Source organism: Osmia lignaria, chromosome 9 (assembly GCF_051020975.1).
Source record: "Osmia lignaria lignaria isolate PbOS001 chromosome 9, iyOsmLign1, whole genome shotgun sequence".
NCBI classification, from domain to species: Eukaryota; Metazoa; Arthropoda; class Insecta; order Hymenoptera; family Megachilidae; genus Osmia; species Osmia lignaria.
The window spans coordinates 11,288,129-11,307,708 of NC_135040.1; the positions used below are offsets into that span (position 1 = coordinate 11,288,129).

Consider the following 19,580-nt stretch of genomic DNA (forward strand, 5'->3'; position numbering starts at 1 on the left):
CCAATCTAGAGAACTCCCACGAAAAATTCGCGACACCCACACTCTACACGTAAGCAAAGTTGCTTTCCATCTATGAACACTAACACTATCGTAGACCAATTACGCGTTGCGTAGTCGATTTTTCGCCAAGGAACACGCGAGACATCCGACCGGTTGTAAATCAAACATCGATCCGCCAACGCCGTCAGCCACCGCGGTTCGACCTGTTGCATAATCAGTCTTACGTCATTCTACAATAGAACGATGCGAAAATAATTATATTTCTTCGGAGTTTTATGAATTTTTCTATGCAAATATAGTGTACCTTGAATTGAATTACATGGAGAGTGGATTAGGAGTAATAGTGCAACGAGCAGAAGATGATTCTCCATAGACAAATTGAAAATGTAGAATCTAATTTTTTTATTTTTGTACTATAAATGATTTTTCACCGTTGAAAATATTACTCAAACCATATAAACAGGTTTATCCCTTCATTTTATGAAACTATCTTCTTCTCGAGGCTCTGATGCAACGACGACACTAATCTTACAGTCAAACACTCGCATTTGCGTCATCGTATATCACAAAACACCCGATTAATTCAAAGAAAAAGAAGCATGAAAGCTCGATTTTAATAAACGGCAGAATCGATTCGATTTCATGGTCGATTACCGAGGGAACAGAAACGTCTCCGAGCACTGCGACGCGGTGCCATAGTATCCGATGATGGAAATACAAAAATCCCAGCTATGATGCGCTTCCTACCGGCTCGAGACGAGAAGGAAAAGGAAGGAACGAGGAGAAAAAGCTGTTAATGGCCGAGTTATAAATTATTAATGCGGGTATTATCCGCGTAGTCCGGCTGGAAAGCTTTTATGGGCAGCGCGCAAGACGCGGCCCTCAGCTTCGTCGTTATTGTACTCTTCGGCATCGACTTTGGATAAGGTTTTACTACCTGTTCCCGTCTGTATAGGGTGGTTCTTAAAATACATGAAATTTTTATGTTTTGTTGACAGTCTTTCAATTTTTCTTAATTTTCAATGCAACATAAAAAAAGCTTTCAGTAAATATTAACCCTTTATCATTTTTTCGACTCGCCAAGAATAGTCCATTGTATTCAATTTCTCTAAAAATAAATTTATTTAAAAATTGTAAATATTTCTTAACTACCACCCTAAATATTTATTTTCATATAAAAGCTCTTTTTCAAAATCTCATCAAAGTTATTGTATCTACATCTTCAGCCAAAAATGAAGAATACCGTGTATATTTTATCTCTGCTAACACGAAAGGAATTTCTCTGTCGTTTCTTTGAGAATGAAACGACCTGTATACCCGGACACATTGTGCTCGTGGTCTCAGCATGGTAGACCGGCCATTAACGCTTTTTGCTGGCGGCCGTGCGTGTGTCATTGACGCTGCTTTTATTGGCCCGGCGCATAACTTCCTTTAGCGTTGCTCGTTTATGAGCGAGTAATTGCACAACGATTTCGGTGCCAGTGTGTACAGTTCGGGGCACCGCGGCGGGGGAGGGTGAAAATATGGAGCATCGATAATGGCACCGGGACCACCTTGATTACCGTAATAACGCCACAAAAAGATTAGGTGTGCCGGTCAGCGCAATTTTCATGACCACCTAAAATTCCACGATGATTGCCGCGCCGAATACACGGAATTGATTCAGAGCAAGAAAGATGTCTCCACACGTGACGAACCAAATGTCCTCGAGGAAACTTTATTTAATACCTGTAACTTAAAATTTACTTATTTTTGTAAAAATCTGTACAAGCACTGCTTTAAATATAAAAGACAAGTAACTTCAAATGAACAGTTTTCTAAAAAATTCATTTTAATTAGGAGGATTTTATGCTGCTTTCTAAAACCTGTGTCTATCAATATTTTCAACGATAAATAATCAACGTCAGAGTGTTTTACATTGAATCTAAACCGAGCTGTCTTATAAGACAGGACAGAAGACAGAAAGTAAACGAATAGGAAAAGATTCAATCGTATAGGAAACATTTTCACATAGGCTATCGATGATTAAACGCGACAGCACGAGCGGCGCATTGAAAGTGATTTATTTCGTGCGTGACAGGGAGATAAATTAGTAGCGTAATTCGCTCTTCTTCTAGTTACACGTACGTAAACATTCACCGTCGTATTTCATAGTATCATCGTCTCTGGTTTGCGGAAAAGCCCGTGAGTAAATAGCCGTGTGTATCAACGCCTTCGGTGATTACACGACCAACGACGTGTTAGGCATAATTAAAGAACGATTAAGATGAGCGTTGCTCGTACTACCGCTTGAAGGTTGACTGGTTTGATTTCAAACAAGATGGATGCACCAAAGGCCTTTCCACGCTGAGTAATTAAACAGAAAAATTATGTTCCTTCTTTTAAAATTATGATTAACTTACGGATCAGAGATAGACAGCTTCTTAATTGAGTACAAGAACAATAAAGAGGATTTAGTGTGTAGTAATTTAAACGCGCGAATGCTGAGCTCATTCGCTTAGACATCTAAACGAACGGAACATTAAAATGTATTTTACTCTCTGATAAAGAAATCTTCGAGTGAAAATTGATTTCAAGATTAATGCCAGTCGATAGGAAGTCTTGATGGAAAATCATTTACGTCCGATCGTTAGAAATCTGTTTGCTAGATGTTCATGATCATGCAAATTTATATTTCTTACTAAGCTAATTTATTTTTAATAAGTAATTAAATCAAATAAACACAAGTTAATCCTTTCCATTCAGAAATAATAAAAGATTCCTCTGTTCAATTATTATTTCTGAATTATCGTTTGAATATCATCATCATCTCCCTCTCGATTACTTCTTTAAATATTGTCGTAAGTTGCGATCGAAAGTTAGCCATCCGGAAAATGGGCGAGAGGAAAGTATATACCGGAATCTTGAATGCAAATGGGCCGAGCATAAGAAGGGCTAAACTACTTATTTTGGGATCTCCGGGAATGCGACGCACCCCGTGGTTCCACGGTTGACGGGTGTCGTTATTTCGGACGATGGGTCCACACTGGGGACCCCAGCTGGAGCAACCATTACATCGTCCTCGTTATTCGGTGCTAATGACGCCGCGCGAGCTGGATTTATGGTGTTGAGAGTTAAGGGCCGAGCGTATTTCGCGCGCGAAACGTGTGGGCGAGATACTCGCGTAAATCGAGCTCTTTCGGGGAAGCTTGTTCCGCTAAGTGACTTTACGACACGATTCGGGAAAAATGTGCCGCGTTCTTGACCCCGTCCCGTTCATTTTCAACCTCTCCTTTCGTTATTAATTAACACACGCGATTAGTGGAAATAATTTTATCAGATTCTTGGTCTTCCAGACAAATCAGAATTACCGAGAAAAGATTGAAATACCGATTACAACCCTTATTACAGCGAATGTCGAAGAAAATGAAGCGATTAGTCGAGGCGGTTGCCAGGCTATCGCTAAAGTTTCAAGCGCAAAAACCGAGTCGACGGGGTAAATTCCAAGGAAACGAGGAGAACCTTCGATGTTGTATCGTTGGAATTGCTCGATGAACGAGGGAAAGAAAGAAAAAAGGGGTTGGGAAGGAACGGGAAAGAAGAGGAAAGAGATAACCACCTACGAGCCGACTGGATTCCACGGAAAGACGGTCATTGATTGATTCCTAGACTTCCAGACAGACGAGTGAATCGAGCGTTTCGTTCGTTGTCGCTTCTTTTAACCTCCTTCCGCTTCTTCTTGGCCGGCGAACGGTTACCGTGCAAAAGAAAATACCGTTTTCTCGTTTGCAGTGATTCATAGCGATGGCTATGAATCGCGTTTAAAAATCTATACTCTGAATTTAACTAGTAATTAAAATTTTCTTTATTTTTCAAGTTATTAGTTTAATTTTTCTTAATTGTAATTAAGTTAATCGAGGTTTTTAATTAAAGTTCAAAAAATTAAAAGCATTCTCTGCAATTTAATAAGAAGAGACAGAAAGATTTATTAATTCCATCGACGATTAAGTGATTAATAAACAGCGAGATTTCGATATCGAGCTGGCCAGTTTCAACATCGATTATCGAACATGCGATTCATACGCAACCATCGAGGTAATTGAATTGATCTCGGAATTATTCGTATACGGGGCGTGTTCGCGACGATTTAATCGCAAGAGAATAATCGAGGCCAATAGGAAAGCATTCCTATTGATTAATTGAGATTTCGACTTGGCTAATGAAATCGATACACGAGATACGAAATTACAGAATGGATTTCTAACGAGGATCGAACTGAATGGACATCGCGTGATTGCAAATTAAACACTACTGATAATTACAAATAGATGTATAAGAAAATCGCAGATACATTTATTATGTTGCTCCGGATGGAACCTTGGTATCTATACGAAGAAAAATATTCTAAGTTCCTAATTTTCTACGTCTCCAAAATATTGAAACTCATTTTCCACCTGTTACATCCTATAAATCTTTCTCCCAAAATATTAACACCCTGGAACTTCCGTTCTCACGGCTGTTATTCACCCTTTAAAAGTCATTCTTCCACTTGTACAAATAGTAGTCCAAAGGGGTGAAAACCCTTCGCGTCAATTGAGCGAATGAAATATTTATAGACATCCGATTGCAATCGTCCTTTTTAAACAAACATCTATCCTCGCATACGTTTAAAAAAAAAACCCTCGTGAAATGTGTCGAAATAAAAAGATTCCCTAGCAGCCAGTTCCATTGGAATGTTCTCCGTTCATGGGACGAAAGAAATCCGCTAAAAAGAGGTTATTAAGTTTCACCCACGCCGGCACACAGTGCGCACCGCGTGGACCATGATGGAATTAACATTCCTTCTGTGGATCTTTCGCGGTTCCCTCATCTTCCCCCCACGGGTTTGTTTAATGATCGCTGTGACACGATACTAATATGTCGTCGGGCGGTGTCTTTGAGGGCTTTGGCGTAATAAATTAATCTATTAGCGCCGCGCTCGTTCGCGGCGAATCAAGGATAAAAGAGGGAAAGAAAAGGGGAAACGGAGCCGGGAGGACCCGAGTGGATCGTCGTAATCTCCAATTAGGCCCAAATTGATTAGCCTGGATTACTGCTGGCGTCGTCGTTACTCTGCCAGCTCGACGATATATGTACGTTGAATGAAAAATGCTTACAACCTGGATAGGTGTCTTCTTTATTTCTGTTGCAATCCATGATGCCGTTTAATTGACTGCGTGACGAAATATACGCCTGTGAAGTTAATTTCCAAGAAGGATAACAGAATATGTCGTCACGAGAATTTCCTTGGAATAACGCGACTCTTAAATTTAAAATATGTGTTGATAAGACGACATGAAAATCAATTAAACACGCGCGCCAGATGTAATTCCAACGTAACGAGTTCATTAAGCAGCATACAAATGATCGAATAATTTATTCTAATTGGGAGTATTATTGTTTGAAGTATTATTGATACTCAAACGCTTGGAATATACGAAGATCCAACCAGAGGGACTGGTTCTCACCTGTAAGACACTAATGAGGAACATTATCTAAGCATACAGAATTAATTTCCTTTTTTTCTAAACTGATAGTTAAACATTCAAGTCTAAATGATATGTAATTTTACATGGAACTAGTCAAACCAATCCCACGGTTCAGGGATGAAGAATTATCATTTCACAATTGACATATACCACAATTACCGAGCGAAGTAACTATTAATTTTGTAAATGACTTGAGAAAGAATTCTCCGTTTTACAAATACTAACACCGATTGTTAATACATTGACAACCGAAAGAAAAAAGAAATTTAACGCAATATCAGAAATACTTCTTCGAGACCCACACTTTCGTTCACACAATGTTAAGTAATTAGTCAAGACGAAGCGCCTTCTTCGCAATGATTCTCTGAAAGCTCTGCGAGAGGTAAGAAACGAGCGTTTCCGCGGTGAATAGCGCGTGGGCAATACCAACAGGATGGAAGAGGGTGAAAGTGGGAGGAGGCAAGGGTCGAGGGCGTATTACACGAATGGGTAAGGGCAAAGAGACCCCCGGTATTCGAGAACTCCGCTCCGCGGTTCGAGTCAGGTGAGCCAAGGCGCCTGGAGCGCCGCTGATCACTTTGACCTATGACCCCATCAATCATCGCCAAATCATACACCACTTATCTCGCCGCGGCACGAAAGCGGCGCACGTTCCAGGTAATACACGTAACAGGTAGGGTACCTCCGCTTCCTCTTTCATGTCCACGGGCCTTTTTCGTTCGCGTTTTCCCTTTACGCCCACGACGCCTCCGCCCCGGCAATTATCCTCGCCGCTTTTTTTCTTTACTCCGCTTCGTCATGCCGCGATCGTGATTACGCGTTATCGCGTTACGCCAAGGCAAACCTTTTTCGTTTGCGTCAAACCGAAGATGTTGCCGTTTAAGCATCACCATCTTTGGAAGAATTTGATAATTGATTAATATTTTCAGAAATAATATGTAGCATTACTTTCAGATACTAAAAGTCGATCGTTTGTTATTCTGTTCCAATTTCCCTCGAGACACACTGCGATTATAGAAATGAAAAATAGCATCTACCGTCGTAATTCGCAATCATCGCGTTTCTTTCCAGAGTTCGAGAAACCCCGAGTAATTATACATTCGCGATGAAGCTGACCTCTGTACAAACGTCAGGAATTCACCGAGCACGTTGCGTAGAAAGGAACGTTCGATGGATTAGCAGAAATCAAGATCTAGAAAGACGAATAAATCCTCGGTAATGAGCGACGTATTACATCTGTAATTATAGCCTCTCATCTGCCAAGCGTTTCGTTCCCGCGGAAGCTGCCAATAATGGCATCGAGTTAATGAGAGAAAACACGAAATTGGCGGTATTCCAATTAGCCGTGACGAACCACGACTATTTAGAAACTCGCCGAACGTAACCCCAATTAAAGGTACGCTCAACAGGATCGAACGTCAAAATTTAACAATGATCATCGATTCGATCGGTCGAACCACTCGAAACCACACCCAACTTCGTATGGGTACGGAGATAACATTCTTCGTGGTTCGTTCGCTCGGCGTCTGCAAGGTAAAAATGCGTTTTGAATCGGCGATCGAGATCGACCGGTCGAAGAGCAGAGATTCCATCCAGCCATTCGCATCCCCCGTGGCATCATCCTCCTTCGATCTCGACCGTTCAGATATATATCGAAGGGCTCGAATGAAACGCGCAACTCGATGGCTGTCACTGTCGAAGTAGCAGCAGCAGCAGTCTGAGAAAAATCGATCCCGGTATCGAGGATCGACGCTACCGAACGGCGCGGCGCGGCGTGCAGAACGATCAGTAAGACAACTCTTGCACGGGTCGAACGTTTTCAGCCAGGATGCACCTCTATGCGTCCATCATAACGGACACTTAACATCGGTTACCCTTCGTCTCTGTGGTTAGGTCGAGTTCCTGTGTACCGGCAAGATCGTCGAGATTTTTTTTTTTTTTTTATTATTATTTCTCGTTGATCGGTGGTTGCTTGATTTACATGTGAATACCGGGCGTTAACAGACGCTTCTTCGGTTACTAACTACCATCTGCCTACTATCGGACCTGTCACAGGAACCTCTCTTCTTCTTCGAGCGTCTTTCGCTAGACCATTAACCTTCGTCTACTTGAAAGGATCTGCACGCGTTTCGTTTCAGTTGTGTTCATTTTATTTTCCTTTTTTCTTTCTTTTCTTTATTTCTTCCTCTTCTTGCTACCCTTGTACGCGAGGCGCAATCGCAGTTTCGACGTTGACGAACAAACCGAGTTAATTGAGCCCCATTAATCGGCCAACATGTCCCTCGAAATTAGACGAACGCCAGGACGGACTGTTGGTATACAAAAGACCGGTGTGTTTCAGCGGCGATGGTAGGGAACGGGCAAGAAGCTTCCCCTTGTCTCGTCGAGAATTTCTAATACCGATAAAAGCGTTCTTTTATGCAAATACACTTAATACAAGTCTGAGTGATCGAGCACCCTAGTTAGCTTTGATTTCTGCTGCGGGTTCAACAGCTTGACAGCACTAATGAGTCTTGGAGATCCTGGGCCCGGTAAGCCGAGTTTGAAGGGGCCTCAGATAAGGAAGAAAGGGGAACGGATGACGGTGAAAAGAACGGGAAGTATACCGCTATTCGCAACGCGATCCACGAAAATTAGATTTTCAAAAAATGAACAATTTTCAAATGATAAAGTGACTTTAGAAGCTTTTGAAATAGAAACACCGATGGAAGGATTCATTAATCTACCAGCTCGAAGATAACAAATTTTGATATTCACAGGTGATTGCTTTCGTTCGCGGCAATCACAAGGTACGCATAAATTTCTCTATCGCATCGGAGTCAGAGGATGGACGAATTCACACGGTTTCCACGGAACGTTCAGACGAAGATGGTGATCGAGCAAACGAACAGGGTGGCTGGGACACACGGCAATAAATATCTTTATGCAAAGCTCGCTAATAAACATTGTCTTAATGATCGAGGATCTCGGATGTTCGGTTTCCGTCTGGAGGAGGCCAGCAAGCTGGCAGCACTAATGAGTTCCCGTAGAACCGAGAGATCAGTGCAGGCCCACGGAAGATCGAGAGCGTGCAGCGTGCGGGCAAACGAGGACGGACAGACGGAAAAAAGGAGTCGAACGAAGGGAACTCGAACCGATTTGTTAAGATATCTGGTGGCCGGCTCGCGGCCGTCCGTGAGGAATGTTGAAAGTACGTGGCCACGGCAAGAGACGTATTACGTACACCGGTTCGAGTCCCAATTAAAAGTTATCGGCCGTTTCAGCCCCGCCTACCGAGATCTACAGTTTCTAATTATCGGGTAAAACATTATCCCCCCGCGATAAAACCAGCCAGGGAGATCGCCTTGGGCCCGCGCCAAAAATGTATATTTAGGCACGGGACACCTAACGCGCGATATTAATAACCCGATATCACTTAAAATATCGCGCAACAAGACTCCGTCGGTCATTTCGATATTATTTTATCGAAATTTTATCCCGTTCCATCATTTTACGTTAATCGCGAGATTTTTTAATAAACACCCCACTGATAGTATGCGAAAGTATCCTAAATTTCAAGTCCACCGTTTAGACAACGTTACAATGTAACCGGATTTCCTGTTTGGACTTCGATTTGATCCAGTACTCTCGTCGGACGCGGCACTCGCGAAGTGGCAAACTTTCTTCTTATTATTTCGGAACTCTAGATGTGTTCTCGGTTTCTCGGTTCGACCCACGGTCTCCCCTATCGTTCTTTCTCTCTTCCTTTCCATTTCTGGTTCCGACAGCCACTTCAGGGTGTCAGGAATGCCCGACTCGAGGCATGGCATCCCGCGGAGTTGGCAGGGACCGACGATTAAAGGTGTATTCACAGCGACCACCATTTTAGAATCTACTTTTACTGGACAGATCGAGGAATCGAACGATCGTTGCATTATCTCCTTGAGCCTGAATCGGATCATCAACTTTGGATGTAATCAATTTACGGGAAATTTATACGCGCACCTCTATGTATGATTAACTTCGTTAAAAGATGTAAATCAAGGATTATCTAATGCATTAAGCGTTACAAGATATTTATGATAGCTTGAACGCCACTCCGTGAATACCGTTAAAGAATTAGAAATTACATTAATTTTATTTATACAGTTCACTTCGAATTAATGCGATAGACTTGTTCGGCGAAAGGCATGAATAGGAAATTCTATGATAACAGCCGAAGGTGATAAATCGTGATTAGTGACAACGCATGAGATATGAACGAAGATAAGTGTAGATGGAAAACAAGTTATTACGGTTGAGATCTACTCGGTAGCGCAGCAATTATTAGCTACATTACCAATCCCGCTAACTTATTAATAGTAATCATTCTACCATTGTATAAAAAAAAGTAAAATTGGAATTAGAGAAAACTAGGTAGACAAGTTTACAAGTTTTCTTAATTTTTATGCGGACGACTTATCTGATAACTGGATACTCTGAAAATATGTTGTTATTTTGCGTAAACACTCCTGAATACCATGCTAATGAAATATAAAGTTGAAAGTTTGAATTTGGAACCAGAGTTCTGATGTCCGACTATGCATGTCTACTTCTACTGCAGCAGCCAGCACGTTAAATGCAACGATCCTATTCCGAGTGATTACAATTATAACGCGTTTGTTTTCGCAGCAACAGTGGACGTATTTAAGCTGTCGATCGAAAATAATCTGGAGATCGAGTACACGTTGAAGATCGAGCTAGCTAAACGCGATCCGCGGCGAAGATCGAACGACAGATGCCTTGGCATCGATACAGAACAACGATTTAAGAGTTCTGAATGCGACTTGAGTAGTCAATGACGACGGGAGGTCCAATGAGGTGGCGCTCGCGTGTGCCAGAAAACAAATTGGAGCACTCGAAGACAGTCGGGTGCCATTCAGATAGACATCGATACAGATCCACGATTCCAGCAGCGAGGATGACGACGAAAAGCTCGAATAAACGTGACGCGTTGAACGTGATGCTTATTATCTGGTGTCGATAAAAGATCGATACACGTGATCGAGATCGATGCAGATGTAATGTATACAACAAACAACCCGGGGCCAGGGAAAGAGAATGATCGATAAGATCTTTGAAACGTCCAACGGAACAGCGGTGATCAGAAGCGTTTTTTCTCTTTCACTTTCTTTTTTTTATTGACACTACGTCGATCTAGAAGTCATAAGGTTTTGATTCTTTCGAGAAATCCTCGATCGACATGCGATAGCCGAATGATCGATGCTGTTTGCCCGACCTGCTCGCGAGTTGCTTGATCATCCGCGATCTCGTTGTGGAAACGCCTATTCATCGACGTTTCTTGGTGGATGCTCATAGAAATCATTTGTTCTTTTTATGAAAGCGGGGTAAAAATCATCATTAATAATTATCGTAAATATTTTCGGTTTAGCGAAAGCTATCGGGTGAACTTCGAAGACGGTGCCGTTTATTAAAATGGCCCTCATCATCGCAAAGGTGGTCGATAACACGTTCGACGAATTCCGTGACGAGTGCCAAAGATGAGGGACCACGCAAGGCGAAAAATTACTTATTCATGCGAAACTTTCGGCGCGAAAATTGATTGCGGCCAATAAATCAATCAAAAAAGGATAGACGTCGAGGAGGAGGGGAAGGAGCGGCGCGGTTTCTGCGTCAAAATTAATAAATCGATTTAATTGATTTAATAAGTCGATCGATTTATGGAAGCAATCAGTGTCGGTGGGCAGATTTATTGCCGCATAACCGTTTCTTCGCGTAACGGTCCCGCGAGCGTCACGTACCACGAATATTTTCAACCCTTTTCGAACAGGAACCGTGTCCTAAAGTGTTTCTAACAAAGAATCACAAAATAGAATTTTCAATTTAATTTGAAAATAATAAATTACATCACCATTGTGAAATTTAATAACAGTAACTTTGCAATAATCTCAATTCCCTTTTAAACAAATATTACACAAAACGTAAACGTAACTCAACAAAGAGAAAATAATGCAATAAATAATAATAGCTACCATCTTTGTGCCAGTTATTGCATCGCGCACAATCGTCGATCCTTTTCAAGCGGGGCAGTAAAAATAAATGACTGACGGGTGTTATATCTCATTCGTGGGTCGTGTCGAGACGCGTGTATAGAAAAGAAGTCTCGAAAACGCGCGAAACGATACGTCGATGCCATGCGACGCGCGATTGTATGCAAATCACGGTTGCATTGACGGTAGTGCAAGCTAGGACGCGTATGCACACAGGGACGTGGCACGATCGGAGGATTATTAGACGAGGGATACGTGACTGGAAACAGAGCCGGCTCCGTTTTAATGGTGAATCCTAATACCTTTATAATATCTACAAAGCGGAAAATCAAAAGGGTTGAAATTCAAAAAAAAATCATTTCTTTGTTTTTAAACTGGTTTCACAAATTTCATCGTTTCGAGAAACGAAGTGTCTCCGAACGAAGGCAAAAAATCTGTTATCATCGTAAAAGGTGGCTGATGATCGAGCAACTCTTCAGCAAGTAAATCGTCGGCCGTGTTCGGTGAAAGTAGTGAAAAAAATAAGGACGAACGCGAGAAGGAGGAGATCGTAAAGTAGAAAAGCGGCGTTTACGTCTCGCGAGACAAGAGAACTAATGTATTCGTTGGAAGATAAGTAATCTCGGTTCTCCAAGTGAATGATCCTATTAAAAGGCGCCATAACGTTCATCCAGGATGTCATTTCGATGGAGACTCGTGGCCGGTAGCGAGGAGACCGGAAAGGAAGAGAAGGCTAACGAGTACAAATTTTATGGGGAACAGGGTAGCGTAACGCGATTTTTTTTCTCCGCGCTCCCCTATCCGCGCGATTATCTGTTCGCGGTTCGCGGCGCAGGCATTAATTCCAACGGTTTAATCGCAATCGTTATCATCGCAAATGTATACCGTCCTAACAAGACAGGTCCCGATAACCGGCTCCTTCGATGTTCATCGCGCTTGTTTCTCGAGAAAACCGTAACCAGCTTGTAATTATGAGTCCGTGGAACGAGCCGCGATCGACCGGAAGCTCGTTTACTCCTCCTGAGATTCGAATCGCGGAGAAGAGTATTCGCTCGCGAACGATCTTCGCCCGTTCGTTGCCGGAAAGTCATCTAATCGACTCGAACGATCGTGATTTTCAATTTGGCCACCATTCAATTTTCAAGAAAAAGAGAGAAAGCTTTCGACGACGAGGAGGACGAAGCGCAACGATTGGCCCCGATCCAATTACGTTCAATGAAAGTCTCTCGAGGGATTTATGCCCTCCGTTTCTGTCCCGTCTCCCGTCTACCTGCAAAAACAATGATCCATGGATCCCTTTTCCGGCACTCGGTGCACGCCGATATACAACCACTACGTCGACCAATGGGAAGCTTCCTTTTCGTTCTGACCAGGTGACGATTTTTTGCGACACCAACTTTTGGCCCGATACAATGAGAAACGAGCCGCAAAAGGAACGCCCCGATGATCAACGGGTCGACCGGCTACGGAACGGGTATAAATTTCCAGAGAAATCACGTGGACGCGACTAACATGTACACAGAGATACCGATGCCGTGAGATTTTCGAGGAAAGATCGAAACGAGACGAGGTAGCTCGGATCTTTTCGATTCTCGGATCTTATTTTCACCCGTTTGAAAAGTCACGTGCGATATTTCGACGAAAATAACCAAACCGATTGGTATGATCATCGAGCGTGGGCGTAATATAGCGGCGCCTATTTGGACGGGGAAAAATTTATTCGTCGTAGGAACAGCGAGTCAGAGAATTATGGCTCGCATCGCGGACCGCAAGAAAGAAGATAAATTCATCGGTGCACGAAACGGCTCATGGCGTGGCCGATTGTCCATGCCAATTAGGTTAGGATCCGAATAGCGTAACGGGGCTGGCGCCGCGCCTAATAATCGCGTTATTAATGAGCGCTACGTGCACTTACCGTATACCTTCCCATATACCCTTCCATCCGCGTGCTTCGTCCATTTTCGTACGCGTCATCCGTGGTCCTCCAAGAGTACCTCGATCGCCCTGAAACAATGGAAATTTGATTAATAAACAGTTCAAAATAATTAATTATAGATTTTCATTTCCTTTCACTTGTACCATATTGCAAAGAAGCGTTATCTTCCCTAATTTAAATCCTATCCATATACTATTAGATATTCAAACGTTTGCAGTATGAATGGTAATTGTACGGTGATTTTCTTGCTACCGCAGCTAATCTACCTTTCAACAGAATCAGACCAACTTAGTTGAATCTGGAGAAAAAACCGTTTCGCTCGTTGGTTTGCAAAACGTATCTACACGAGCACCATGTTACCTGGGAATTAAATTCGCCGCTTACCGATGAACCGATATGAAATTATGAAACGATCGTTTAAATTGGATATTCTTATCGGGCTCGCGTTTCGAGGCGCATAATGAACGCAGGTGCATTCACCGGCGTACCGCAGGTTATATAGGCGGGCACGATCATTTTCGCGGCAACTCTGTAGTCAAGCAGAGGTACCAATCACTCACAGGAATTGATCATACTGTCAGAATTATGTCTCGGGGCTGACATAATCGGGCACCTGTTTTGACTACCGAATTTTTATTAACGTCGATATCAATGGCACCGATTATTGGTCCTGTCTTTACAAAAACTTCTTTGTAAACCGATAAACCTGTAACATTTAAGAAATGAAATGTGCAGGTAAGTGTAAGGTTTGACACGTAAAAACATTCAATTTTACGGTACGATGGTACACGTGTTACGAGTGATTTCAAGCGTGTTGCGGAGCCGCGTTCTTGACCTCGTATGCTTAATTCACCGCGCGCAACATTGTCGATGAAACGCGAACGGGCGGCATTAAGGTTAAGCGATGCGTGATTGCAGGTGTGTACAGGGTGTTTCAAGAGGCAAAGACAATACCAACGAGGCACCATGGAGAACGAAACTGGAACGTTCGAAGATCCTGTACAAAGTTATCCTTTCGTTTGGCGAACTTCAAAGTGTTCCGAATCCCTTAATTACACATTCATTAATTACAAATTCACGCGAGTGCGCGATCGGTAAGGGAAGGGAAGAAAAGAAACGGCGCAGGGAGTGTCAATCACGGGAGGCCCCGGGGAGCTGGCCTCTCATCCACGGGAGAAACTCGCCGAAATGGCTGGAATCCGCTTTACGAGCGCAATTTCGCGAGCATTACGAGGCACTCACGAAACGGTCCTCGTCGCGCTTCCGTTATGTATTTCTCTCGCTCGAGCGTGCAAGCCGGCGGAGGTGACTAAAACTTTTCACCTCCGCCTTAAACGGGATAATTAACCGTCTCCGTCGGGTTAACGGTAAAAAAACGTAATATTTCAACGGTGGCCCAGGGCGTCGGTACGGCACCATTGGTACATATACATTGTATCCGCAAGGCAGCGGCTGCGATACTCGCGCATTACGTACCTTGTAATTTGGTCCAATTAAACGAGCCCGATAGCGGCGAGACATCGCTTCGTCCTACACGCGAACGCGCGTTCCTATTAGCGCGGATAATTGCCACCATCGCTTCTTCTTCTTCTTCTTCCGACGAATCAGGGAAAAATTTCTCCGTCGAGGCTGCTTCGAGGCGAGAACGAACAGCAATGATTTGCCTTCCTGTCTTATGATTCGCGTAATCGACGTTTAACTGTAATTTTATAGGAGCATCAGGTTGTTACTTGCATCCATCGCTGTTTTCTCTTCGGTCGCGAGAAAAAAATTCCTCGTCACTGGCTTCATTTGTAAGCCACTTATCGATGGCGAGCGTACAATCGACCTATTATTCTCTGCCTGAACTTTTCTCTCGAAAGGTCATCGAGATAAGGCTCGTTACACCCGAAGACAGTCGTCGTTGGCATTTCTCGATTTGGCAGTTTCTCGCGTTTCCCAGGCTGCCTCTCCTCGTCCATAAAGAGCCGCTGGGACACCTGGTCGATGGACACGGTGCCCGTGTACACGCTAATCGAGGAAACATCCCTGTGGACGAAGACGGACGAGAGTTCGTATCTGTGGATCAATCTTCGCAGGCAAGGAGAAATGTTCCTTTCTACTTTCCGATGTCTCTCGGACCGTTCGGCAAGTGTCTCGGAATAAAGCGATCGAGTAGAATAGGAATACGATGAAAATGAAAATTTCATTTAACCTGATAATTAAGGAATATGAAATAATTTGAAAATTACACAAATGATAAAGTGTAAAGGGATCGAAGGGAAACCGACTGGACTGACTTCTCACCAGGGAAGAAAAATTCCCTTATTTGCACCTCTCTGTTTGCAAGAGGATTACTCGTCTATCGACTCTTTCATTCAGTTGCAGATTACCGGCGGTGGCACAATAGCCTCTGTATAGCAGCACCTACTGCCACTCCGATTGAGTCGTGCAAAGTCTTGCTTATCTTCAACCTTTACCTTCCCACGCGAATCGTTCGCGATAACGCTCGGGGGTACATAAGCGTGCGAGAAGTATGGAAATCCGATAACGCACGATGCATCCAAATGAGATGGTTCCATTGAAAATTAATATTCGCAGCTCGTTGTTTGCGAATCGATTCGATGGTTCGGCCTCGCGAGTTCTCACAGATCGATGCGATCCACGAGCAAAAAGAACATCCTCGTCTCTGTTCTTCTCTCTTCTTCTCGTCGTTCATTTCCTTCGCGCTAAAGTATCGCGAGAGCAGAATCAGTTCGATGCATTACCGCTTTGACATGGGCGCCGTCGTCTTAATTCCCATCAAGCTTTTCGGTTCTGATACTAATCTGGCAGTCGGTCGATTGGCCCATACGATCACGATGACTCGCTCGCGCCTCCTCCTCCTCCCCCAACCTTGCCCCTTCCGGTGTCTTTCATTCGGTTCGTTCCGAACGAAATTCAAAACGTCTTAATCCGACGTACAAATGGACACCGGGGCGGTTTCTTTCGGGCACGGATTTCACGACTGTCCCTCGCGAGTTCGATCGCTTCGTCTCGATATCCGCAAATCCTCGAGTCGATCACGACCGCGGGAATCGGACCACCCCCCCTGTAAACTCACGCCACTTTTATCCGTCCACGAAATCTTGTTTCTTCGTTAAACGACGACTCGATCAGCTTGATAGCTACTCCGTCGATTCGCCATGTCGAGAGACTTGGAGGCAGATATTCGGCGACGAATATCGTACCACCGAGTGGGGCTTTCATTGTTTTTCTCTGGGATTTTTTAAGGGTACGGTTAATTTTCCAAATTTCAAGCTTTCTATTTGCCATTTCACATTATTTGTACCATAGCAATATTATTTAGAATAATGTTTTTCTATTGTTTTCTTTTAATTATTTAGGCGTGTGTAGGCGACCCCCATCGCGTTCAACGTGTTAAATGATAAGAATTAAGAAGTGAAAATTGAATGTTCTTCCGAGAAAATCTACGGATTCGCGAACCGAATTAAAAAATTTTTTAAATAATTACTTAAAGGTAATATTTCATGTAACGGACGGAACTTCCCATTGGCTCCCGAACGAACGTATCGGTATTATCTGGAATCGCGAAAGATCACGGGAACTTACGTACTTTATGCGTCGTAATTATTATCATCATGCGTCCCGGTAATAACACGATACGCCGCCGTGTGTGTACTTTAAAAACAGCCCCCGTACGGTTCGGCTTCCCTAAAGAGCAAAAACCCGAAGAAATTGCACCTACGTTACATCCGTGCACTCCTTTTCTCGCTGAAGCACGCGGCCGCGCTTGTTATCGTCGCGGTATCTTTCGGCCGGGGAGAGGAAACGCATTCGCGAGGAATATCGATGCTTATCTCTGAAACGCGTGCCGCCATATGGAAATCGCCGCGTCAGCGAGAATTCGACGCACGTCGATCGATCCGACCGCGCGAATCGCGAGCGTGCTCGGTTATTCGCAAGCGTAGGAGTCGTTCCGAGACCTCGAAGACCGGTTTCAAAATGTCGACGACGATCGGCGCCCGTTTCTACGCAGCTTTCGATCCGCAAGAGGATCGACAAATATCAACCGTCCCATGATTTTTCTTACTTTTCTTTCCACCCTGTGATTTTCGAAAAGAATCTCGACGATTTGAAACAACAGGTGTCTGCAGAATTAGAAAGATCTTATCAGCCCCATTAATTTGTATTCACGACTAATCAACTTTCAAAACTATCCAGCGGCGCAAAACTTATCAAGTTGCCACGGTAATAGGGGTTGAAATCTGTTGATCTTAAAGGTAGCAAAGTTGCAGCAACAAATACGCTTCATTTATCTCTTCAACTTCCCATTAAGCGAATGGTCGGAGTAACAAGCACGCACAATGTAGACTTAATAACCTTCCTGCTACTGATAAACATCGAAACCCAATCGATGGTTAGCTTTAACAACAGCCACTGCGAACCTTGTTATTATACTCTATTTATGCTTTTACCTCCCCTATTTTCGTGCCGCATATTCTTTTTTAATACTATCTTATTAAAAAGCAACTGTATTTACATGAATTTAGATACATTTAGAAGCAAAAGCCCGTATCCTGCTCTCATCCTCCAATTTCCTTCAATTAATGAGCGTTCACCAATCGTTAATTACACATACATACACGTCCTTGATCAGCCATTAGATCAGAAGATCCTTAACGGGTATCGTTTCATCTATTCGATCTAATAACGGCACGCGATTCGCGGAGCTAAGCGGAGCAAGGTTCCTCGAGGCGGACATCCTCGCAGCTCGCATAACTCGCGGCGGAAATGGCGTTCCGCGGAACGAGCTGGCCGTGGACGACAAGCGGTTTACACCTTGTACGTACAACACAAAGGATCGACGTGTTAATCCGCGAGCATGCTCGCTGGTATTTGTAAGCAGTACGTAAATCAGTAAGTAAATCAGCGTGGTGGATTAAAGCGACGTGTCCGGCGGCCGCTCGTGCACGCGCGTTACACGCGTCTCCGCCGTGTGAGCGCACGCGGCTCTCTGCCTACCCTTTTCGTGTAGGCAGCAGACGAGAGGGATCGAGGGGAGAGGAAATACGCCCGGAGCAAACCGAGCTATTCAGATTTTTGCCGCGAGCTATCTAGGCGCAAAAAAGGAACGCAGCCCAGACAATCGCTCGGTCGCCCACGCGTGGTGAACGCCTGCGTGTACGCCGGATCCCCGTTGCTTTCGCGATCCTTCCACGTGTCACCAGGATATTTATCCATCCTGCAACTGTGCGCCGGTAATCTTGATAATTGGATCGTTGCTCCGGGTCACGGTGTGCCAGATCTTACGTGGGATCTGGAACTCCCATAACCGATCAAGGGAATCGTGCTAGTAGAAATTGCAATAACCAGACGATAACGCGATGGATAAGTTTAATGCAATTCTGCTTAAAAATCGTAGAATATTTATGAATACTTTGTGAAAGTATAAATTATGCAGACACCTGTTGTTATAGAGCAACGCACAGAAATTTTTCTTTCCATTATTGATTGAAAATTGATAGATAAACTAGTTGATAAATGGCACGTACTTACGACATTGCATTTTTTATCAGTTGCAAACAGGAAACGATTCTAATTGCTCTGATTCGAGATCGAAGGTATGCGTACGTAAACGTTACGAATCAGGTATTTCTGTTACATTTAGAAACATAATATTTGTCAGGTGTAATGCGATATACGAAAGAGGTGTTCTCGTTGAAAGTATAGGATCAAACTAATAATTCACACTTAGGGGTCCTGAGTTCGTCGATAAAAAGTAGTATAAATAACGAGTACAGCAACATGTTCCGCGACATTAACTACTTACTTTCATATTGTGTTCTTAATTACGGGAAGGAAGGAAAAAAAACGCTGCACTTAAACGTAATTCATTTGCGTAACTTGTCATTACACGAATTGAACGTAATATACTGGCTACAATAAATCTTGATGAATTAATATACGCCAAAATAATGTTACGCTTTGCGAAGCGTAACAGTATGCACGATTTATTGCAAAACCGAACTTCCTCCATTAATTTTAACACATCAGACTAATATACAAAGTAATTACTGTACTAATTTAAAATATGATCAATTAAACATACATCCTTTTAAATTGAGA

At 43.3% G+C, this 19,580-nt stretch overlaps 1 long non-coding RNA gene across 2 annotated transcripts in view; it reads right to left on the reverse strand.

The window, feature by feature from the left end:
• The window catches only part of LOC117611879 (uncharacterized), a 123,656-nt gene that overhangs the window by 3,253 nt on the left and 100,823 nt on the right, over positions 1-19,580 (reverse strand). For both annotated transcript variants that reach the window (XR_004583258.2, XR_004583257.2), the window contains exon 3: positions 13,452-13,540. This is a non-coding gene — a long non-coding RNA (uncharacterized LOC117611879). The remainder of the gene's footprint in view (positions 1-13,451; positions 13,541-19,580) is intronic.